This window comes from Amia ocellicauda, chromosome 15 (assembly GCF_036373705.1).
Source record: "Amia ocellicauda isolate fAmiCal2 chromosome 15, fAmiCal2.hap1, whole genome shotgun sequence".
NCBI classification, from domain to species: Eukaryota; Metazoa; Chordata; class Actinopteri; order Amiiformes; family Amiidae; genus Amia; species Amia ocellicauda.
In genome coordinates, this window is record NC_089864.1 from 29,273,998 (window position 1) to 29,300,811 (window position 26,814).

General features: G+C 36.7%; 1 protein-coding gene across 4 annotated transcripts in view; it reads right to left on the reverse strand.

Annotated features, from left to right (window-relative positions):
* Nucleotides 1–25,444, reverse strand: part of ptn (pleiotrophin) — a 124,320-nt gene extending 98,876 nt beyond the window's left edge. Inside the window, exon 1 of one of the 4 annotated variants that reach the window (XM_066724617.1) lies at nucleotides 25,274–25,444. The gene's annotated coding sequence lies outside the window, so the exon portion shown is untranslated. The remainder of the gene's footprint in view (nucleotides 1–25,273) is intronic. The other 3 variants (XM_066724616.1, XM_066724619.1, XM_066724618.1) reach the window with 3 other exon arrangements.
* Nucleotides 25,445–26,814: the final 1,370 nt, after the last annotated feature.

A 26,814-nucleotide genomic window follows, 5' to 3' on the forward strand; every position in this document is an offset into this window, starting at 1 on the left:
ATCAATTAACAAAAACAATCAAACTTAATTATATACAGCTCTGGAAAAAAAATTAAGAGATCACTCCGAGTTAAGAAATCAATGCTAAGTGGTCTCTTCATTTTTTCCATAAAATGTCTCTCTCTCTCTCTCTCTCTCTCTCTCTCTCTCTCTCTCTCTCTCTCTCTCTCTTATATATATATAAAATTAAAGCCCTCAAAAACTACTTACTTTCACAGTTTCACAAACATGGCGCTTAAAATTGGCGTCAAAATATCATTGTTTTATCGTTGAGACCACATTTGGTTGGGAACCAAGAACTACTGATCTAGGGCATTGCAGTTATTACATGTGAAAAAGTCACATACAATGGGGGCTCCTTTTCATAGTTCATACATTCATACACTTCCTAAGTTGTCATAACTATGAATTATAATTTTTATATGTATTAATTTATTAATTGTCTCGAAACTGGATACCCAAATAGACACTTCACATAGGATGTCACTTACCTGATCAGACTGTCGGACTGTACCTTTATGAGATGCTTATACCAGATGTTAATAATAAGTAATTAATTACTACCCTTTTGCACGGAGGAGATTAATCCACACATTTACTTGCTCCATCCTTGCAATATCTTTAATTTCTCTCTCACCCTCCCTTTTCTGTAACTAACAGCTGGTGCATGGCTCCTGAATGGAACTTCAGTCATAAACTTGCTATCTGTCGAATTTATAGACTAAAAGAGGCTGCATGTGGCTCAAGGTTTTGAGACCATTGGGCCAAAGAGTATACAACTGTAAAATCACTGTATCACACCCTGTTCTTGTTCGAAATGGTAAAACCCCCTTACCTCCAATTTATTTTACCTTAAGATTTGTTCTCTTTATGCTTAGATTGATTATACATTGCTGATAAAATCTGAATTACACATTTAAAATAGGTCTCTAATCTGGGAATATCATATGGATGAGGAATTTCTTATCTTAACTGCTAGACAATTGACTGGACCAGCAATTGCATCCCTTGAGAATATGAGGTTCTGCATTGAGGTCAATTACTTTTGTACCAATTAACTCCCTAGGACTTCCTTTATCTTGATCAATATGTTATGTCATTAAAATAATATATGGGTGTTCATTGATTGTAATTTATTTTTATTTCAAAGACAAAGCCTTTCCTTTGACAAATCTGGAAATGCCAGTTTTACCTTACTGCTGGGGCTGCCCCTCTGAGGCAAAATGCTAATCAATAAGAACTCTCTGACGACATTCCTGGCCAGGACTGTTTCTGTTTAATGTAATCAATGGAGGTTGCCAAGCGACTGAATCCTGAAGGAAAGGGTTGTGCCACTACATCTAGGAGGGGTACTACTCACACTGGGTGTGCTGCGGTGAGACCATTGTGCTGCTTGTTCTCCCCTCAAACTAAGGAAAATATGGGAATGAACAGGGGGCTGACAGCAGTAATCTCCCAGCAGCACTCATGATACTTCTGAGAAATGAAGCCTATACATTTTTAGGTGTACAACAGATATCCTGATGTCGATTTTCCATTGCAGTTTTGCTTACTAAAATTTGTGTAAAATAAAAAATGCTGATATTACCACAATTTTTTTTAAAAATGAAAAACACTACACATTTAGTACATGTTATGAGTAACTAAAATGAAGATCATGAATACCTACTATGCTAATAAACTGTAATTTGGGAGACCTATTGTAAAAAGTGTTACCTGAAAGACTATACCCGTGTATTTCACTGGTAGTTCAGTATGGAATGGTTGCATTATGTTAAGATTGTCAAACACATTCGGTTTTAGAAAAACTGTAGCATAGTAGATCAGAGGTACTAACTGAAATTAAAATATCAGTAACCAAATTGTAAAATGAATTTATCATTTAACTTCCATACTCTATTTTATGTTAGCTGATAAAAAAGTAAGGCGTGCTTTCACTATAAAACAAGATATTTAAGACGAGATTTTATTTTCTTCTTTCATTGCATTCTGTAATAACACAACCTTTGTTTCAGTCACACCAGCTTCTAGACTGCTTTTCACTTAATTCACTTAAAATAAGTCCTGCACCACACATGGAGGTTTCGAATCAGGTGTCTTATCAACCTAAGGCTAATCCAGACTGCAGAATTTTTAATGCAAATCCCCCATCATTAGGCATGACAGCAGATACATTGTTCTCTATGTTTTCCAGAATGATGGATTGACATTGATGACACTGGATGCAAATTATCCCTATCAATCCCCATGCTCACTTCCCTGGTCTCACTGGATTTTATAAGAATTGACAGCTTTTTCCACACCAATTGGAGTTCATAATAAATATTAGTGAAATTTGATATCAAAGCTATTCCTGCCTTGCGCCCTATGTCTGCCGGGATCGGCTCTGGCTTCCCCGTGACCCTCACCAGGCTAAGCAGTTTCGAAAATGGATGGATGGATGATATCAAAGCTGCTCCTAAACTAGTGTGCATTAATAACTCAAGACTTCATATAACTTTGATGGAATGATGATTCAGGACAGAAATATTTTAATTAAACCATAGGTAGGTAGGTAGACTTGTTGAACAGATTAAGCCTTTTCATTATGATTTTCGGGTTCTAAATGTATATATACACTACAGGTCAAAAGTTTTAGAACACCTCAATTTTTCCAGTTTTTATTGAAATGTATGCAGTTTAATGTCTCAATGTACTCTGAAATTAAAGCATAGAACAAATAAACAATTGGAGATAAAAATAAATCATGGAATCATTTTGTTTAACAAAATGTAACCCCTTAAGCTGACAAACCCTAGAAGGGCACCAGATCCATGTGCTTCTCTTTAATCCCATGTGTACTCTTCACTGTTGTGTTGTTTGGTATCCCATGAAAGTTGAGACTCTCAGCTTTCTATTGATGTGAAGCATTCTCTGATGTGAAAAAAAGATGTATTCCCAACCTCCCCACCCCCCGCACATTCTGCACATTCTTGGTCTGAGTAGGAATACAAAATCTCAGAAAATATTGACAATTATTACATATTCTGGAACCAGACAGTCTACTGATGAAAACAAGACCGTCCACGTTTTTGGTAGAAGCAACACACACCTGTAGAGAGCTCAAAATATCAAGATGGAGAACTCCGTTTACAGTGTACTAATACACAATGATTTTACATAATTGGATCTGAACTTCTCATTGATAGAACATCAAATAATATATACAAAACAAGTCTGTTCGCTTACCTTTGTATCATTTCAGGTTATTCTCTGGACTTGAACTGCTTAAATTTCGGTAAAAACTGGAAACATGAGGGTGTTCTAAAACTTTTGACCTGTAGTGTATATATACAGTGTTCCCATTCTATACCGAACCCACCCCCCCCCCCCCCCCCCCACCGCTATACCGCCAACCTCATTTATTACCTGCTATTCTTTCTGGAAAAATGTCTACCAATATGAAAATCTAGAGGAAAAAAAGGTTGTATAGCGCATACACAAAAGATAGAGATGAAACAAAATACACAGAATATATAGAACTCCAAAGAGATATTAAGAAAAGGATCAGGAAAGCAAAGATGGAAATAGAAAGAAACATAGCTCTTGGAAAAAAAATAAAAAAACAGATAACATGCCACAGGTTAACAATCAGAGAGAGATAAGGATAAATGAAGAGGAGCTTCTAAAGGGACTAGCAGAATTAAAAATGAAAAAATCACCTGGACCAGTTGGTATATTCCCAATAGTACTTATAAATTAGGGAACTAAACTAAAATATTCCAAATGACACATAGAACAGGGGATGTGCCACTGATTGGAAAACTGCAAATGTCACACCAATCCACAAGAAAGGGGACAAAACTGAGCCAGGAAATTACAGACCAATCAGTCTCACCTGCATTATTTGTAAAATGTTGGAAAAATTATTAGACAGAAAATAGAGGAGCATCTTAATGAAAACCATATTCTTGGAGATAGTCAACATGGGTTTAGACGAGGCAGATCTTACTAATCTTTTAGAGTTCTTTGAACATGCAACTACAACTGTAGATCACGTGAAAGCATATAATATGATATACTTTTGAAAAGGTTCCGCACCAAAGACTGATCCTCAAATTGGAAGCTGTAGGCATTCAGGGTAATGTAAGTAGATGGATTATGAACTGGTTGATGTATAGGAAACAGGGTGTCGATAAGAGGAGTTGTTTCTAACTGGAGTGAGGTTGCTAGTGGAGTTCCACAGGGATCAGTACTAGGGCCTGTGCTTTTTCTACTTTATATTAATAATCTAAACTCTGGGATAGTTAGCAAACCTTTCCTAGAATGTCCTACTCAAACCTTTTCACCCTGGAACAGAGGAGACTACGTGGGGACTTGATTCAAGTCTTGAAAATCATGAAAGGCATCGACCACATCAAAAAAGAGGAGCTTTTCCAGATCAACAGGGACACACTTTCTAAACACAAATGGAACTTGGGCTTCAAGGCATTCAAGACGGAAAACAGGAGACACTTCTTCATACAGAGAGTTGTCACGAGAGTTGTTTCTTATTTTCTTATGTAATTGTTACTTGTTATACCACCACCCCCACTGACCGCCAATTGCTAATTTCTCAATTTTAACAATCTGGCATATAAGCATTGTAGCTTACCTCATTGTAACGCCAATTCAATACTGAAGCAACATCCTCACTACAGGCTCTTCAAGCTTTGCATTCACTATTTACCTTTTTTGAAAGGAGTGACGTCTGTGTCCCTGAAGACATAATTTAACCCATTGTGAAGGAGCTGAAATCACCTGACGGCAGTGTTTTGTTTTGCCATTAAACGGCACCCCTTCGTAACTTTAAACAAAGATTTATCCACTAAAGGACTGTTGCAATATATACAAACTTCTTTCCAGTAACCACATACTGCTAAGATTGTTACAAATTCAAGCTTGGTATAGTTGTTTTTGTTTTTATGAAGAAATACAAGCCATCACATACAGGGTGCACACTGTATGAGATGGGGCATATTTTATTCTTGTAAAATGACTATGGGTTGCGTGAAACTTGTTTGTTTGTTTGCTTGTTTTGTTTGGGTTTCCACTCTATATTAATTGAAGTTAGCATTTTCATTTTTAAAAAAAATTTTTTTGCTCCTGTGTACCTGCACAGTCTGAGTCTTGCTGGCATAAAATTAAACCTTTCCTGACATTTGCGCTCCAGTTGCCCCTTCAGTAAAAAGGCACAAGGCTCCATGCTAAAGTCTCGGGTTGATTAGTTTAATCTGAAAGGCTTGACGCAGTCTAAAATAAGTGACTTCTATAAAGATTTTAAAAAATGACAAAAGCAGAATAAGAAAAGTACAGTGAGAAATTTGTTATGTGGAGGTATATAACTTCCAGTTTTTAACTTTGTGATTAGAATGGTGGAACTTTAATTACAGACTGCCCTCTGGTGGCACAACAGTAGACACATAAAATCTGCTATTTCACCTAACTCGGGAGAGAAAATGCAACATGAACCAGGAAAATATGACATTAGAAATTGAAATTGCTATTATCCAAACTTTACACACCCTTTAATTCAGTTCATTCAAGTGGAATATATTCATTGAGTTTATTCACTTTCCAATATACCTTGACAAAACCATAATTAAGTATATTTTAATAACAATATGTATTCAACTAAATTAATTACACAGTTTCAAATGAAGTATGTGAATACTTTAACCACAACTTCAGATAGATTACTATATGGGGTGTGCTGATGTTTATGTGGAAGGATGTCGTGCTTTGATGGACTGAAGTATATGGAGTGTAATATTTTTTGTATTGTGTGACTTTTGAATTTAAATTTTCAAGTTTAAACTTCCTCTGCTTTTTTTGCAAAAGACTCTCTCACAGTACCTTACCTTGAGGCACATGCCTGATCCTGTCACACACTGTTATAAACTTAAGACGTATTAGTTCACTGAACTCCTGAAATACTTGGCTTTTCCCCTCTGATTAATTAAACTAGGACCCATGGCCAAATCAACTAGCTAATACTAAATAAATAACACAAAATAGTAAAATAATAACCACAATTGTCTTTGTTTCTGTAATGTGGAGTTGAAATTAAAAATTAACATTATTATTTAATAATTCACTTCATTATGTATTGATCATTTGTATAAACTGATAATTTAAAGAAATAAAGCCAAGTAGGCCTATTAGAGTAAGTCCAGACAGTAACTAGTTCAGTTGCCTGTTCAGTTGTTAACAGTATGCTGTTGCACTGTGCATTTCTTTTCTGTCAGCCACAGTTTTATACCTATGCCAAACCCTGGTGGGGCTGAAAAATTGTCTGGCTACTCCTGCTTGCTAGAGTTTATCTTGTTTGCTTGTTTGTTTTTTAATCTACTTTAAACAATTTTATGAAACATCAAGCACTAAGGAAGTATTTGGCAACTGCCAGATTACAGGACATTGTGTTAATTAATTATCTACACATCCATTTTCAATAATCACTTCATCCAGTATAGGGTCACAGTGAACCAGAGCCTAACGACAGGGCACAAGGCAGGGTAGACCCGGCCGGGACACTAGTCTATCAATGGACAGGACATACACATCACACTCACATGACTACACGGCACTAAGCTGCATGTTTTGAGGATCTGGGAGGAAATCAGAGCACCTGGCACAAACCAACGCAGCTGTTCCAACTACTATGCCGCAGTGCCACTGTCATAGGCAGACAATTGGCTGAGCATTGTTGGGACTGGATGGCCCTATCGTTTCATATGCTTGTTTCATAAGATTGGACCTTTTGGTTAGATGCCTATGAGTCCACAGTGGTATCAATGAGAACTGCATTAGTCCTTACAATGGTGTAACTTTTTTGAATGTGATGTACCATTAACGTGTTGACTCAAGTAGTATTTTTCATTGACATTGTTTATGTTGAATATAGAACTTGAGTTGCAAACAATATAATTAAGGTGGCTGTAGAACCCACCTAATGCTTCTAGAGGTTTTTGTCCAGTAAAGTGGGAATTTTTAAATAAAAACATTCCAACCGGTACATATTCAGATTATAGATACTTTGTTCATGTTTAAAAACAGATCATTACTTTTGTACATTTATCACAAATTTACATTTAGTCTCACAGCTGTACCAGTATTTGTGGCTCAGAACACAATAATTAAAATTCACCCATCATAATATACATGGCATTAATATCAACACTGAGCAAATATTGCCCCCTCTGAAACTTTAACAGAATAACAGAACCCTGTCTTTTTAAATTATTAAAATGTAAATTAAATGATTAGTATTAAAAATAATAAAACAATGGTTCCCAAGCATGCATCCATGACAAACAGTGAGGATTTATATTTTATATTTAAATTTATATTTGATATATTTATATTTGTGAACAATGCTGGGGATTTGCTTTAGTTCCATTGATTTATACTTAGAAACATCTAGAATTCTTTTGATATGGACATATGCGAGGGCCTTAGTTGACAGGAGGTTCCTCAGGCAAACTGTGTAATTGGTGCTGATACCTTGTGTACAGAGTTCTTGTAGTAAGGAGAAGTGTTGTTGCAGAGATGCAGAAGTGAATGCAACTGAAGGGTAGTAGAAATGCACAGTATGAATCATATTAGGAACTGCAATAGAAACAAGTAATACCTTGGTTAACAGAGAAGCTGAATATTGATTGTAAATTATTATTTATTTAATTAGCAAATACAAGTTCCTCTTAAGTATTGCATCTATCTGTATCACTCCAATTCATATTGAATCTGAAGCTTTCATGTAACATATATATACAGTGAGGGAAAAAATTTGATCCCCTGCTGATTTTGTACGTTTCCCCACTGACAAAGAAATGATCAGTCTATAATCTTAATGGTACGTGTATTTTAAAAGTGAGAGACAGAATAACAACAAAAACATCCAGAAAAACGCATTTCAAAAAAGTTATAAATTGATTTGCATGTTAATGAGTGAAATAAGTATTTGATCCCCTATCAATCAGCAAGATTTCTGGCTCCCAGGTGTCTTTTATACAGGTAACGAGCTGAGATTAGGAGCACTCTCTTAAAGGGAGTGCTCCTAATCTCAGCTCGTTACCTGTATAAAAGACACCTTTCCACAGAAGCAATCAATCAATCAGATTCCAAACTCTCCACCATGGCCAAGACCAAAGAGCTGTCCAAGGATGTCAGGGACAAGATTGTAGACCTACATAAGGCTGGATTGGGCTACAAGACCATTGTCAAGCAGCTTGGTGAGAAGGTGACAACAGTTGGTGCGATTATTCGCAAATGGAAGAAACACAAAATAACTGTCAGTCTCCCTCGGTCTGGGGCTCCATACAAGATCTCACCTCGTGGAGTTTCAATGATCATGAGAACGGTGAGGAATCAGCCCAGAACTACACGGGAGGATCTTGTTAATGATCTCAAGGCAGCTGGGACCATTGTCACCAAAAAAACAATTGGTAACACACTACGCTGTGAAGGACTGAAATCCTGCAGCACCCGCAAGGTCCCCCTGCTCAAGAAAACACATGTACAGGCCCGTCTGAAGTTTGCCAATGAACATCTGAATGATTCAGAGGAGAACTGGGTGAAAGTGTTGTGGTCAGATGAGATCAAAATCAAGCTCTTTGGCATCAACTCAACTCACCATGTTTGGAGGACCCCAAGAACACCATCCCCACCGTCAAACATGGAGGTGGAAACATTATGCTTTGGGGGTGTTTTTCTGCTAAGGGGACAGGACAACTGCACCGCATCAAAGGGACGATGGACGGGGCCATGTACCGTCAAATCTTGGGTGAGAACCTCCTTCCCTCAGCCAGAGCATTGAAAATGGGTCGTGGATGGATATTCCAGCATGACAAGGACCCAAAACACACAGTCAAGGTAACAAAGGAGTAGCTCAAGAAGAAGCACATTAAGGTCCTGGAGTGGCCTAGCCAGTCTCCAGACCTTAATCCCATAGAAAATCTGTGAAGGTTCGAGTTGCCAAACGTCAGCCTCGCAACCTTAATGACTTGGAGAGGATCTGCAAAGAGGAGTGGGACAAAATCCCTCCTGAGATGTGTGCAAACCTGGTGGCCAACTACAAGAAACGTCTGACCTCTGTGATTGCCAACAAGGGTTTTGCCACCAAGTACTAAGTCGAAGGGGTCAAATACTTATTTCAATCATTAACATGCAAATCAATTTATAATGTTTTTGAAATGCGTTCTTCTGGATTTTTTTGCTGTTATTCTGTCTCTCACTGTTAAAATACACCTACTATTAAAATTATAGAATGATCATTTATTTGTCAGTGGGCAAATGTATAAAATCAGCAGGGGATCAAATACTTTTTTCCCTCACTGTAAGTACAGTGTAAAGTATGGAGATTTGACCCCTCATTTTTTTGAAATGCTTCAAAACTCATTGGACGGCGCGTCACAGTTCAGATGGACAATGACCCGAAGCATACTCTGAAAGCAACCCAAGACTTTTTTTAAGGTGAAGAAGTGGAATATTCTGCAATGGCCAAGTCAATCACCTGACCTGAATCCAACTGAGCATGCATTTCACTTGCTGAAGGCAAAACTGAAGGCAAAACTTCCCAAGAACAAGCAGAAACTGAAGACAGCTGCAGTACAGGCCTGGCAGAGCATCACCAGGGAAGAAACCCAGCATCTGGTGATATGTATGGCTTCCAGACTTCAGGATTTGCAACCAAGTATTGAAACTCACAATTTAATTCATGATTCTGCTAGTTTGTCCAAATACGTTTGAGCCCCTAAAATTGGGGGGATCACATATAAAAATGTGTGTAATTCCTACACCGTTCACCCAATTTGGATGTAACTACCCTCAAATTAAAGATGAAAGTCTACATTTAAAGCACATCTTGTTTCCTTTGAAATTCATTGTGGTGACATACAGAGCCAAAATGATGACAATTGTGTCACTGTCCAAATATGTATGGACTTAACTGTATAATGCAGCCAGAGCTGCTTTTGATACCATCTGGATTTTACATATAGACATTTATGCAGTGGCGAACTGTCAGGGCCTTCAAGGTATTCAGAGAAGGCCCTGGAATCCTCAGATTAAAAAAAGAAAAACGTATGTGATGTGAATTCTATAAATAAAATAAAATTCCGCAGACTTGTTTCTTTTGTTTTCTGTCCACGCACTGCGCATTTGAATGGTTTTGTGTTGTGAAAAAATGCAACCAATCAGATATTTTTCTACGGAGTCTCTGGGGAGAATATCTTCCATCCAGGGTATTCTATTTCCTTGATAGAATGCCCTGACCATTATACTGAATGAGAACGTATGTTTGGATTGAAAACTTGATCAACCAATTTTTGTTGTTATTCTGTCTCTCACTGTTAAAATACACCTACCATTAAAATTATAGACTGATCATTTCTTTGTCAGTGGGCAAACGTACATAATCAGCAGGGGATCAAATACTTTTTTCCCTCATTGTAAATATACAAAAGATTATTTTATTAATTAAAATAACAGTATAAAGAAGGCATTAAAAGTGACTGAAAGACACATAATTGTCCAATACGTGTAGGTCTACATGAAAAGCTGGGAATTTCTACAGCCAGAGGAAAAAGAAATAAGAAATAACTCATGAGTTAAATGTGGCGAAGCAGGGCTCCCAGTGTGTATTATGTAGGTTAACAATTCTATGCAACCACCAAAGCCATCAGCCCACTACCATAAATGTGTGTTTGCCAACCAAAAGAATGCTCTCTGTTTCATGGTAATGAAAGCATGTTCTTTTGCCACACTCTTCACCCCTTCTCTAAAAAGCAGGTCACTCTTTTTTCCCAGCATGCCTTGCTCTCCTTGATGAATGAGCTTCTTTCTCTCGCTTTCACATGCCAAAGAAAAGAGCGGAGGTAGGATGCCCCCGTTTTTCCACTGCAGCTTTTCATTACTATGGCAACTGCAGCATTTGGGGGTGAGGTGTGGGGGGTTACAGGATCATAGAGGGGGAAGGTTTTTTTTTTCTTCAAATGACTCTTTCAGGCTCCTCTTAAAAAAAATAGCTAGATCTTGGGGAACCCACTGTGTTCACAATCCACTGCCCCAGATGTGGCATGAGCTCAGTGTCCAACAACACTTTTTGGTCGGTTTGTGTTCATCAGAAAAACTCAGTATTAATACAGAAACAATTAAGCTTCCATGACACACATACACACACACACATACATACATATGTATACATATCAATATATGCGGTCCAGGCGTGGGGGCGATAGTACAATAATAGAACGCACGTCAGTTTTGTAACAAGAATGCACATTACCATAAGACATTTTTACATGGACAATTAATAACCGGATTAAAAAAAAGTGAGGAGGCACAATATTCCAACTGGGGGGTATTGCCCCCTTTTGCCCCGCCATGGTATATATGGTATATATATATATTAACCAGATAAGAACTATTGCCCACTGAGAAACTACGTGGAAGATTTAACTTAGCCATTGTTCTCAGGAGCTAGCAGTACTACGACACTGAGCTTTCATTCAGACATTTAGCATGTATATCCAAATAATATTGAGAAAACCTGTAGGTAACAGATATTGACATGATACAACATATAAAGTAAATTGCACCTACTTATTATTTATGCCGACTAGTTCTTTATTTATAGCATTAGTTGTCACTTAGAGTTAAAGAACAGCTATAAGTTCAGCAGTTAGATATAATTATAGTTTGACAATCTGTTAATTACAGTTTCTAAATTAAGAATTAATGGAATTTTAATATTCATACATAGCCTAGTTCTTGCTCTTTAATAAGCATTTTTTAGTGATGGATAGACAGCTAATTCAGGTGTTAACAAGGTCATTGAGCCTAGTTTACAAAAAACTATTTGCGCAGTGGTACTAGCACATTGTTGATATTGCTGTTTTTTTAATCTAACAGCCAGAACATAAGGATTTCTAAGCTTGTTTATGCCTTTAACATATATTGCTACATTAGAAAAGAACCCTAAAATGGAACAATAATTGTACATAACAGCATACACCCACACTAGCTTTTAAAATATCAAAACATCATTGTAAACCATCTCTTTGACAATGCAAGTCACACAAGTGGTTCACATTTGCTTACAGCTGTTTTAAAATAAACATTTTAGAGTTGCATGGTATATGTCATGCTGAGAGGCAGTTTATTGCCAGTCACCAGAAATAATATCATACTAAACTGATCAATATATAACACCGGTTGGTGCCTTTGAGCACAATAGTATTTTTCTTATTGCAGTCAACATCAGTAGTTTAGAAGGCCACCCTTTATGCCAAAATATGTTTTACACTACACCCACAGTTATATGTATATGTAATTGTCTGCTTTGTGCAAAAGCAAACCAATACTGAAAATAGTTACACATATTTTATAATGTAAACTGCAAAACACTGTTGATTGTATTCATTATTTAAATGCCAACCTTGTCTGACATGAACCACAAAAAACAACACACATGTAAGTAATAATTCAATAGATAGTAACGCCTCTTTAGATTTAATGACACACAGTATGTGATTGTACTGAAACCATTGAGAAGGAGGTGCCTGGAACCAAACAGACTATGCTACAGAAACAAATTTTATTGTTATATTATGTACTAATAATTAACAAATACAATATAGTTTTGTCAACCAATTTAAGTTTCTTGGGTCAAATTGGACACATCTCTCTTTTATAATACCTTTCATAAATATATCTCAAAGATTTTGGAATAATACCAAACCTAATAAATAAACAGCTGTAAAGACAAATACATTGAATTCAAGGTATGCAAACTATTTTCACACGTTACAACTGTTAGCAATAGGACAATGAACAATGGGTGAAATCCTGTACATTATGGCCAAGTCGAACTACCAAGATATTCCTCAGTTTGATTTGGGATTATTTTGTTTTCCTGTGCAATTAAAAGGGCCAGGCAGTTGACAATGGAAAGCTAAAATTATTATTATGTTTTTTTGAGGGGAAACATTAACGTAAACACAAATGAAATATTTCGCATTTTTCAGGATCTACAGTGGGGGAAAAAAGTATTTGATCCCCTGCTGATTTTGTACGTTTGCCCACTGACAAAGAAATGATCAGTCTATAATTTTAATGGTAGGTGTATTTTAACAGTGAGAGACAGAATAACAACAAAAAAATCCAGAAAAACACATTTCAAAAAAGTTATAAATTGATTTGCATATTAATGAGGGAAATAAGTATTTGACCCCTTCGACTTAGTACTTGGTGGCAAAACCCTTGTTGGCAATCACAGAGGTTAGACGTTTCTTGTAGTTGGCCACCAGGTTTGCACACATCTCAGGAGGGATTTTGTCCCACTCCTCTTTGCAGATCCTCTCCAAGTCATTAAGGTTGCGAGGCTGACGTTTGGCAACTCGAACCTTCAGCTCCCTTCACAGATTTTCTATGGGATTAAGGTCTGGTGACTGGCTAGGCCACTCCAGGACCTTAATGTGCTTCTTCTTGAGCCACTCCTTTGTTGCCTTGGCTGTGTGTTTTGGGTTATTGTCATGCTGGAATACCCATCCACAACTCATTTTCAATGCCCTGGCTGAGGGAAGGAGGTTCTCACCCAAGATTTGACGGAACATGGCCCCGTCCATCGTCCCTTTGATGCGGTGCAGTTGTCCTGTCCCCTTAGCAGAAAAACACCCCCAAAGCATAATGTTTCCACCTCCATGTTTGACGGTGGGGATGGTGTTCTTGGGGTCATTCCTCCTCCTCCAAACATGGCAAGTTGAGTTGATGCCAAAGAGCTTGATTTTGGTCTCATCTGACCACAACACTTTCACCCAGTTCTCCTCTGAATCATTCAGATGTTCATTGGAAAACTTCAGACAGGCCTGTACATGTGCTTTCTTGAGCAGGGGGACCTTGCGGGCGCTGCAGGATTTCAGTCCTTCACGGCATATTGTGTTACCAATTGTTTTCTTGGTGACTATGGTCCCAGCTGCCTTGAAATCATTAACACGATCCTCCCGTGTAGTTCTGGGCTGATTCCTCACCGTTCTCATGATCATTGAAACTCCATGAGGTGAGATCTTGCATGGAGCCCCAGACCGAGGGAGACTGACAGTTATTTTGTGTTTCTTTCATTTGCGAATAATCGCACCAACTGTTGTCACCTTCTCACCAAGCTGCTTGGCGATGGTCTTGTAGCCCATTCCAGCCTTGTGTAGGTCTACAATCTTGTCCCTGACATCCTTGGACAGCTCTTTGGTCTTGGCCATGGTGGAGAGTTTGGAATCTGATTGATTGATTGCTTCTGTGGACAGGTGTCTTTTATACAGGTAACGAGCTGAGATTAGGAGCTCTCCCTTTAAGAGAGTGCTCCTAATCTCAGCTCGTTACCTGTATAAAAGACACATGGGAGCCAGAAAGCTTGCTGATTGATAGGGGATCAAATACTTATTTCCCTCATTAACATGCAAATCAATTTATAACTTTTTTGAAATGCGTTTTTCTGGACTTTTTTGCTGTTATTCTGTCTCTCACTGTTAAAATACACCTACTATTAAAATTATAGAATGATCATTTATTTGTCAGTGGGCAAATGTATAAAATCAGCAGGGGATCAAATACTTTTTTCCCTCACTGTAAGTACAGTGTAAAGTATGGAGATTTGACCCCTCATTTTTTTGAAATGCTTCAAAACTCATTGGACGGCGCGTCACAGTTCAGATGGACAATGACCCGAAGCATACTCTGAAAGCAACCCAAGACTTTTTTTAAGGTGAAGAAGTGGAATATTCTGCAATGGCCAAGTCAATCACCTGACCTGAATCCAACTGAGCATGCATTTCACTTGCTGAAGGCAAAACTGAAGGCAAAACTTCCCAAGAACAAGCAGAAACTGAAGACAGCTGCAGTACAGGCCTGGCAGAGCATCACCAGGGAAGAAACCCAGCTTCCATTTTTCCATTTTAACTTGATAGGGAAATCTTTAAGAGTAGGAAGTCTTCCTTCTCAGTTTAGCAATTATGAGGACTGATTAAATGATAATACATAAATGCAGTGGCGAACCGTGCCTTTAAGGACTGAGCCTTCTATACCTCCACCCCCCTCAAAAAAAAAAATCACTAACAAAAAATAAGGGGCGTCCCTGGCCATTTTTCCGCTTTAGGCAAAATATAAATTGTACTGCTCCATCTTCGAAAATCGCGTTGTTCTAGTTGCGCACACACACACACTATCGGACGTCACGGAAGCAGTCACTTTATGAACAACAATCATTCAACAAGTGTGTGGAAACAAAATGCAACCAGTTCAACGAGATGCAACACTGTAGCCAAACCAGCAATAAAAAAATCAGTTTCACTAACCAATGACGTTCACTTGAAGACGAAATCCATCCTGCTGTGTTTTGGTGTTTTTGTGCAGCCTTAGATAAACAGCTAAGATTATCGTAGCCTTTCCAATTCCACGCACCCTTGTTGGTCCCAAAACAAGCACTCCCAGCAGTAGAGCCTCTTGTGTCGAACTGAGCCTGTAAGCCTAGTGTATCGTTCCCAGTTGCTAGCCTGAAAATGACAAACATATCCCGCTTTTGCTGGTTGATTGAGCTGGAGATGTTCGGGTGTTGGGCGGCCTTTTCTAACAATGTCCATCTTTTCGTAATAAATCCGTGACAATATCATATCCCCCTACTGTGTCAATATCATCTCCACCTGCTGCCATTTTTGACATCGGTTATCAATCGCTAGTTAGCAACACTAAGCTAGGTCTCGTGACGTAAGCAGGTCTTCTAGAATACCCTGGAGCCGCGGGAAATCTGAAAGAATACGCCCATTGGCTACAAATCCAAATATTATTGGTTGATTAAGTTGTCAATCCAAACGTACGCTCTCATTTCGTTTAATGGACAGGGCATTCTATCAAGGAAATAGAATACTCTGGATGGAAGATATTCTCCCCAGAGACTCCGTAGAAAAATATCTAATTGGTTGCATTTTTTCCCAACACAAAACCATTCAAATGCGCAGTGCATGGACAGAAAACAAAAGAAACAAGTCTGCAGAATTTTATTTTATTTTATTGATTAAATTCATCACATACCTTTTTTTTTTTTTTTAATCTGAGGATTCCAGGGCCTTCTCTGAATACCTTGAAGGCCCTGACAGTTCGCCCCTGTACGTGGTAATAACATTTTACAGATACCAGAAAGGGAATATTCTGCCCCCAATTATATATGTTTTTTGTGATTTGGTTCCATTTGTGTTTAATTAGTTCTAGCTTGGCTATGTGTTCTATGCTAGTTTTGCACCCGGTAGATAGGAAGTCCTTGAACACTTTAATCACAGGAGAGCACAATGTACATAATACATCTAATACAAATCAATCTGCTGCCATCCTCTTTGTTTATGCTTGTGAATACTTTGCCTGTAAGTTTAAACAAGTACACAATTTAATGTTGTAATGTTAAACAATTGTATTTATGAGAAATATTGTATAAATACCATTCTGTTCTACAATGTTAAGAAATACAGCTTTACTACCTTAGCCTGTGTGTTACAATAGGGTACCTAACATTCTCTGCTATGCATACTGTTACATCCCTCATTAACATAGCATTAATACAATATACAGAATACAGCTTATCTAAAGCACGATTAATGTATAACTAATTGTTAATTAGTTATTTTGTAGGAGTTTCACTCCTTTTTCAGCACTACATGCTTGGTGTTTGCTCAATAAAACACCAGAGTTTGGAAATCCTGCCTCCCGTGTGATTTTTAATGTAGTTTGCCTGCCTGTATATTACTGTAAATTATAGTAAAAACACACAAGGAGGACAGTATAGATAGTGTTTCCACTATCGACTAAATCATGACACAACACATCCTGAAACCTTGAAAGCATGCATGCTGGCTTCTGACACTGTTGTTTGCAGAGTGTGTGCGTTTAGTAATTGATTCTATAACAATCTGCATACATTGCTTATATGGGTAGTAATGTATTGGATTACATATTTTCAACACAAAGTAATTATAATCATTGACCTATTTGTGTTTACCCTTTTTCTTCTTAAATACCACTTCCTGTTTTCCTCTCATTGCTTCTCTCTGTTATCTTCACTGTGAAAAATAGGAGACTTCGAGTTAATTAGAGGAACACCAGCAACAAACACAAACACGCCTGTCCCCTGGGGGGGTGTTAAGTGCATCCAGCAAACAAACAGAGAAAGAGAGAGCAAACAAGTTCTTTAGGGGGATAGAGATAGCGCTAGAGACTCTAAATAGAGACAACCAAAATGTACATTGAGACATAAAAAATTCACATTGTATTCTGTCCTGCAGGAGATGTCCTGCATTGTATGACCATTGTATGACCAGTACATGAGCTCAATTTTATTTCCAGCTGGAAGGGCTGACAAGACGCCTTGACCTCCACCCTGGAAGCCTGACGAGGCACAACCCATCCCAGAGGGCTGATGAGGCACCCAAACATGGAGGGCTAACAGTGCACCCACACCCCAAAGACTGATGAGTCAATACCACCCAAGGGTTGTTGATGTTCTACCCACCCTCCCACCAGTTTAAAAACTATCTGATCTTCTTGCAGCTGTAACATAATTATATTGCCATGGACCCCCAGAGATGTATTTTCTCTTATAACAATCTGCCATCCATAGTAGTTTTTGTTTTTCTCTCATCCATGCCTAATGGTTATTTTGATGTTGGTTTATTTTATTTTATAAATTGTTCAAGGTTTATTTATTTGTTTATTTTATTTATTTGTTGTTGTATGTTTATCATTCTGTAAAGCTGTCTGTGGCTACCCTGCCAAGGGCGCTATACAAATTAAAATAGATTTTATGATTTATGGTTTTGAAAAAATAAGAATAATACTTTAATTACAATGTAAATGCAGTGTTTCTGCCATGAAAATGTTGTGTGTGATGTTCATAGGTAAAAATATTAAGTTGTATTCAACTCTTTGTTTTCCATTTTCATCTAAAATCTGTTTTATAAAGGAGTCACATATTTTGCAGGTAAGACTGTTGTATTTTATCGCGGTAGTTCTAGTGTTAACACTTTAGATCGGGTGCTGCAAATTACATAAGTAAATGCTTTATAATTTGGAACATATTAATACATTATTAATGAGGTGTTATATACAAATTGTATGTTGTTCCCATGTGTAAATGTATAATTATATGCTAATAGAGTGATTTATAAATAATTTATAAAATATGTTGCACCCCCTAAATTAAAGTGCTACTTAATTATTTTTCTCAAGTAGATTTGTTTTCTTTGCAATACCTTTGTGATGCTTTTTGAATATGTCATTAGTGCTACAGTTTCCCATAGCAGAGACATCTGGTGTATATCACTGCTGGGATGGAAGTTGTAAGTTTGTATATACACTTAAAAAAGGAGCAGTTAAGTATTTGAACTTAGCAAGACATAAGCAGACACTGCTCTGCCTTTTTACATTTTAGAATTGATATCAGGTACAACCAATTTATTTATATAACACCTTACATTTTCCTCTTCATATATTTTACTGTCTAACTAGCATGACTCTTAACTTTGCATTTGGCTTAATGGCCAAATTAATTCATATGAAAGTATATACAATTCTTAGTATTGTCTGGACAATTTAGGCTTCAACACTGATTTGCTCGATTATGACTTTTCAAATGCAGCCTAGGATACTATATTTACTTAAAATAAACCTAAAATGAAACAAAGTATTTTTGGGCCACACTTGTTTGCTGTGTTTATATTATTTTCAATGTATCTCTTTTTTTTACTGGGAAATCGTCTGCACTACAGTAAAGTATTTGCATTCTATTGGACAATTTGACTAATCATTGACTTTTTATAGCAGGGTGTCCCATATTTGTTTTTCAGAATTGTAAGCATTACTTTGTTCAATTAAAACACAACTGAATGTGTATGTGTTTTTGTGTGAAGACTGTGTGATTGTGTTTGTTTTCCAAAACTCTTTGTATCTGTAATGAAATGCACAATTGAACCAAATGTTCACTCATCTTTACTTTAAGACTTTAGTGCATTTTAAAATCCCAACTCAAATCAAACTCAAGTCTAGTGCAACATTTACACAAACATATGTGGTAAAAGTATGAGTGCTGGGCTGTGTACTGTAAGGACATGTAAGCAGCAAATATGCTTTGGGGCTTACTACTTTAAAAGAACAACATTTGCATCACAGTTACATAACTGTACCTTTGTAAATATTGGTTTTACAAGGACAAGGTTTTTGCAAGATGTGACTTTTCACTACAATTGAAAAAGCATTACATAAACATATGGCCTCAATAAAGAGCATCAATGTTGATAACCTTTACATTTTTTTATATGTGTTACTTGAAGCTGAGCAAATTTATCTCATTAGAATTTCAGTTCAATCCTGAATGTCAGGTCTACATCTGCAGTGGCTGTCTGCCAGGAAATGATTCTCTGAACTATAGAAACATGTTTGCCTGGTGGTTACTGCACAATAAAGCCAAACACTACTAAAATTTATTTTATTTGGTCTCTTTCCACATGAAAATACACTACATGACCAAATGTATGTGGACACCTGCTTGTCCAACATCTAATTCCAAAATCATGTGCATTAATATGGAGTTAGTTCCGCCTTTGCTGTTATAACAGCTTCCACTATTCTGGGAAGGCTTTCCACTAGATGTTTGAACATTGCTGCAAGGACTTGCTTCCATTTAGCCACAAGAGCATTATTGAGGTCGGGCACAGATGTTGAGTGATTAGGCCTGGCTCACAGTTGGTGTTCCAATTCATCCCAAAGCTGTTTGATGGGGTTGAGATCAGGGCTTTGTGCAGGCCAGTCAAGTTCTTCCACACCGATCTCGACCAACCATTTCTGTATGGAACTCGCTTTGTGAATGGTGGCATTGTCATGCTGAAACAGGAAAAGGTCTTCCCCAAACTGTTGCCACAAGTTTGGAAGCACACAATCATCTACAATGGCATTGTATGTTGTAACATAAAGATTTCCTAGCCCAAACCATGAAAAACAGCCCCAGACCATTATTCCTCCTCCACCAAACTTTACAGCTGGCACTATGCATTCAGGCAGGTTGCATCTGCCAAACCCAGATTCGTCTGTTGGACTGCCAGATGGTGAAGGGTGATTCAGCACTCCATAGAACGTGGTTCCATGGCTCCACAGTCCAATGGCAACAAGCTTTACATGACTCCAGCCGATGCTTGGCATTGCGCATGGTGATCTTAGGCTTGTGTGTGGATGCTTGGCCATGAAAAAACACATTTCATGAAGTTCCCGACAAACAGTTCTTGTGCTGCTTCCAGAGGCAGAGAGTTTGGAACTCAGTAGTGAGTGTTGCAACCGAGAACAGATGATGTTTACGCATACATACTTCAGCACTTGGTCGGTCCTGTTCTGTGAGCTTGTGTGGCCTTCTACTTAGCGGTTGAACTGTTGTTGCTCATAGACAATTCCACTTCACAATAACAGCACTTACAGGGGACCAGGATGCAATCTGACAGCTCTAGCAGGTCAGAAATTTGATGAACTGACATGTTGGAAAGGGTGCACGCTTTAAAGTTGAAAGTTAAAATGTTGAAAGTCATTGAGCTCTTCAGTATTGCCCATTCTACTGCCAATGTTTCTCTATGGAGATTGCATGGCTGTGTGCCTGGTTTTATACACCTGTCAACTTATTAGAAGCAGTGTCCACATACTTTTGTCCATATAGTGTAAGTAACTATACCAATGGAATGCCACTTTTTAGAAGTAATTGAATAAATCTTAACAATAAACACAGGCCTCATTATGTTGAGCTGTCATTTTCCACAGAGCCTAGCCAGAAAATCTGTACTATAATCAACAATCAACAATACAACTGCTTTGTCTACTGTATTACAAGAAAGGACTCAGAGATAATAAAGAGAATATGCCAAGTATTTCGGGTACCACCCTCCCCCAATTATGTGGGTTTTAACAGGCTGTGGTCGATGTTATGTGTAAGCACAAAAGAAGGCCTGCTTGACTCCGTACTTAAAATGATTAAACTCCAAGGGGTTACATTTCTCTTAGTACTGCCTGTTTAGGATACATTAATTATATGCTGTTCTGCTATACCAGTAGCGCTCAGGACCCTCCCAGGACCCTTAGTTCTCATGCCATGCCAAGGAACCCCTTAAAAAAAGAATAAATAACCCTTTGAACCACAAATTGAAAAAATAAAGAAAATAGGGACTTCTGAATCTCATCACATTGCCAGCAGCTTTCTTTCTCAGCAAAGCTAATCAGCAGAAGTTGCCAAGTTATTTAGCCCCAGCAGAGTGAGTGCAACCCAAGCAACTTCTGCCAGGTCTCATTGGAGTCACTGCTCAAGTCTTTAGGACTTCGGTTCTACAATGTTTCGTTCTCTAGACTCTTGAAGAGCAGGAACCAGTCATGTTCTCTCTGTGGCTCCCCAAAGAAAAGCAGCAACTCTGGTGAGGTGGAAAGCTTAATGATGTTCTGAATTTACGGCTCATGATGTGAAGCATTCTGTTAAGAGTTGTGTGAACCAGTGGGTGACTAACAGCAAGGAGTAAGGCGCAAGAAAATTGGCAACAATTAAATGTATCCCTTTATGAATTATTTACTACACTATTAGATGTTCAGAAATAGTTTTACAACACAACTAACAGCATGCTAATTATATGGTTACAAACTGTTTTAGTGATTATTAGTCAGGGACACTTTTGCAACTCAGATGACAAAACAGTTCACATCATAAAAGGTTTCATACATTTTCAGAAAATATATTTAACAAATTAATAGATTGCATGATTTTAAGGGTAATAAATTAAAAAATTTAAACCCCTATCAAAAACATGCAGACACAGACGATTGAAGACACATATATAGTATGAGAGGGAAGCATGGATAATACATATAAACAAATTAAATTACTTTCCAGATTTCACTTCAAATCAATATCACAATTATTCTTTATTATTTTGAAATTACAGATTTCAGTTCTTAGTTGGAATAGTTCATGCATTTTAAATATATGTTTTCTCCTATAGTAAAATATGGCATACAATCAGAATCAGATAACCATGATAATTTATTTTACTCCCTTAGTAGCACCATCATACCAGAACTTTTGAGCTTTTGATAAATCATTGTTTCACATTAATTACTCCATGTCTGCAACTGTCACAAATTATATGAAATGCTTCAACAAAATGTATTGTGTAAATTAAATGAGCAAAAATTAGGACTTTATAAATAATAATATTAAGTAAGAAAGTCAAAATGACTTTCTTTCTGTCTCACTTACTCCTTCTTCTTCTTTTTTATGGCTCAGAGACATTTCCAGCCATTCCTTATTTCTAAGAAATGCCCCTTCCTCTGCTTAATTTTTCAATGATAAATACCACAGTTTAATTTATATTGATCAGCAACTGCTGGTAGTGATAACATCTGGCTCGTATCCAGTTTTGGTTTGTAGAAACAAGTCTGAGGACAACTGAAGTTATGAAGTTTAATTTCTGTTGTACTCTTAAGTATAAGGTCAATATTTTCAGAAAAATAATAAACCATACAATTAATCTGGAAGGCTTTTTAAATACAATGTCTAGGATAAATTCACCCACTAGTAGGAACTGAATCCCACCGTGTACCACTCTATCAGCCTTCACAGCTGATGTTTTGCTGTCATTTAAAATACAAGTATCATGAAATGATGTCTCAGCTAGGGAAAACAAGAAAAATGTATTCATAAGGCGTTTTTAACAAGCAAAATGTAATACATTGTTAGAAATGGAAAAGGCAAATTTACAAATGTTACCATTTTAAAAAGAAGCAAGGTATAGGATCCAAATATATCTGACACTTCAACATATTTTTAGGGCAAAAACAAATATAAATATGACATTTAAATTATGAACAATAATCTGCAGATTATCATGTAGTCAGAAATAACTAGTAGTTAGTGCACTACTAACCAATTATCACCAATTTCAATGAACCAAGAACTTACAGATAGTCTCCACGTGTGTATTTAAAATGTTCCCAGTTGCAACAAACTCCAAATGATGACTCCTGCCTACATGTTCCTGATTTGCAATACTGAATTAATCCAACAAGCTCTTTAGACTACAACACTCACTCGAATTAAAATGAAAAACGTCATTATAAACACATGTTCTGAAATGAAACCATAAATAAAACTGAGAATCCATGATTTGTAAATTTAGCAGTCAGTAAAGCTTCCAATTTTTAATGAAGTAATACATATAATTAAGTAAAACGCAATAACGAAACCTTTAATTTTTAAAAACAATGTAATAACTGGTGCATTGCCCAATTAGTAATGCTTAAACTAAGCACCTACTATGTGTCCATTTATTTTCTCTCATTCATTCACTGCTGAGTGCTAATTAGGGTTGAATGAATGGCTAAAACATGACTAATAAGTGTATATTGAAGATTTGTTAAGAACTAAGTAGTCAGTGGTAACTACTATAGGTTCAAGATGTTAATGTATTACTACTACTACTACTACTACTACTACTACTACTACTATATTTATAAACCCTTAAAAAGATTATTTGGAAACCTCACATCTCAAGTGTACAGGTAGCTTTGAACTGTCATCTAAGATATATCTTGTAGCATCAAAGTCTATTGTGCCAAAGGCATACCCTGATTAGTTGGATAATTACATTTGTATGCACACACACACATGCATGCACGCACACACATTATAAAGTGTATTTCTGAAAGGCTTAAAACAGACACTATCAGCTGGTTTCACAGACCTCAATTAGCACTAATCTTGGAGTACCCTAACTACAATAACATTAGGTAGTCCAAGACCAGTGCAAACTGTGTCTGTGAAATCATCCCTATATGTTTTAGCTTGAGTGACATTACTAATGTGTCTATGTCTTTAATGTTTAATTATGGCCAAAAAAGGTAAATGAAAAACATTTTTATGTAACCATATTTGTATGATGATAATGATTATTCATAATATATTAATATAATTAATTATAATTAGTATTACTAATAATAATATATTAATTAATTATTTAAACATCTGCTGTAGCCTAATTTGCAATATTGTTATCATTATTAACCTCATGAATTTGACTAGTCCCTTTTGTTTCTTACTCCTGTCGGGTTTGCCCTAATTTCCCCTTTTGTGGGATAACTTCTTCCAATCTCCCTTCCACTATTATAGACCTCTTCTCATACTGGTCAAATTAAGTAAACACATTAAAATATCACTCTTTAAAAAATATAAATCCCGTAAATACCTTTTGTAAGAAATACCTAGAAAAACTCTAGAATCTACAGATCGTAGAGGCCACCTCAGATGGAAGGAAGGACATTTATTATCATTATTATTATTCAGGATATTTTAAAATACTTGCTTTTTGTTGATGTACTACTTACTCTAGGATGTTATTGATGATGTAATAACTATAATTATTATAATAAGTATGAAAATGCAAATTATATTAATTTCACCTTTTCCATCTGAGAAAATTCAATTTACAGGCATTGCATTCATATTAACAATCCAGTGCCATATTAATGTATAACTTTGTCTACTAAAAATAAAAAAAACTACAAGAATTCAAGAATTTGCTGATCCTAATTGGAAATAATGTATCTACTTTCAAAAAGTCAATATTTTCCTTGTTTCCTTGTCAAACTGCCCAATATTCACAGGGAATTTAATAAATCCATATAGGAATTTGTTAGCAAAAGCTTGTCACTATTGTCACTATTAGTTTGCCATTGTAAGCAAATGATTAGCAATACACTGCCGAGTAACCATAATTTGTATATTAATTTTAACAACACAAAATCGGCTCACTTTAATAAAGGGTCTACAAAGGCTTAATTACATACATATATAACATAAATATGTTAATTTGCAACTCCAAAATCCAGTGTTAAAATCTTAAACCCACTTTAAGGTTTCAGAAGCAGCCAGTCTAACACCTATTAATGCAAGCCACTTGTTGTTACTTACTTGTAAGTAAGTAAAATTACTATGTTCTGAAATACACAATATAGTTTTTTTCACTAAGAAATATTCAGTTGGACTAGCAGCTGACTACACTCAATAACACAAATACTGAATTCCCAGCTGAAAAAGAGCTGACCTGAGTACTGAAATACACATGTATCTTTCTTTCATTTCCTTAATTATTCCTTGTGTGTCTTAACTGCAAGGACCCGCAGTCTCACCCCAGTCTTTGGCACTTACTTTGAGTTGGAAGGCTTGGATGTGGCTGTGATTTGCTGTGGGTTTCCTTCTCTGTCCCTGTTTCTCTCTTGCCTTCAATAAGACTTAGAATGTATTGCCTATTTTGTTGTGAAGACACCCAACTAAAAGCTCTATTCCTAACTCGTGATCAGGAGCTCATTAAGGCAAGGTCACTCCAGGGACAGACTTCACAGCAGGGGAGACCTAGAGAAAGAAAGAGGGAGGGAATTGGACACAGGAGCACAGAGCAGTAGTGAGAGAACTGGACGAATAGCATACAAGGATGGATGGGAGCCACAGAGAGAGGTATCAATGGCTGGGTAAAGTGGTAAAATCATTTTTTTATTGTGAGCAGAGTTAGGTGTGACTAATTAGGTTTCACATTACAGAGAGAAAAAACACTAGCACTTTCTGTGTGGTTGTATGCATGTGAGTGTAAGTGTATGAATGTGTACAGTAGCCTCCAATGATATTCAGACCCTTGATGAAGTTTAACAAAAAGCTTATTTAGCAAGAAAATGTAGGTATATGTATAGACATATATAGACAGGGTGTTTTTCCCCAAGACAGCTGAGCAAAGTCATCATACAGTCTTTACATGTGGCTTGAAATAGTGGGATAAAAAAGCTCTGTCCTGCAACACATAGCAAAAGATTAACATTAAAATATATGAGCTAAATTACATTGAAAATAATATATTATTATTGACTTTATTTCATCTATCAATTATTAATTAATAATTATTTATAATGCATTGCAACTAAATTATCTAATACATGGAGATGTATTTAGATAATAGGTCAATTAGTTTACCTCTCAAAGTATTATTAGCACATAGCTTTACAGACATCCTGCTCTTCATCCAAGAGAACAAGGATTCTGGAACAGATCGGAACCTGACAAAATCGACAATTCGCCCCCCCCCCCCAGCCCCCGATCACAGTTCATAAGTGCCCTCCTCACCCAGTAATGTCCTGGGCACAGGCCTGACTTTGAGAAATTACAATATATATTCTGATTTGTTTAAGGTATTTTAAATATATATATTTTTTTAAATACAAATGTATGTTGAATTTAAAAGGCAGTTTTTCATAAAATATTTTGTATTACATTTACTGAAAACAAACATATTGTAATGTAATAACACTTGTGGAGGTGTACTTGAAATCCCTTAGAAGAAAATTGCAATTTGTTTGACATTTACATTTGAATTCTAAATAATATGTTCATAAAGAAATTAGGTCTGGGATTAAATCAAACCTTTGACCTACCCGCTAATCGAAAACTACAGAACTGTACTCAGATGCGGCTTCATTTTTAGTAAGATGCCACTTTCTTCTAATCATAAATGTGACCGCTATGATGTACAGCTTTATAGTTTGCTATTAGTGGGTGGGTCAATGTTTTGATTTAATCAAAACGGCCCTAGGTATGAAAGGACCCTTAGAGTATTTACAATACCAAATATTAGGGTCCACCTAAATATCTGTGACACACAGAGGCAAAGGTACTGCATGTGAATAAAGTTTTTTGCCAGTGTA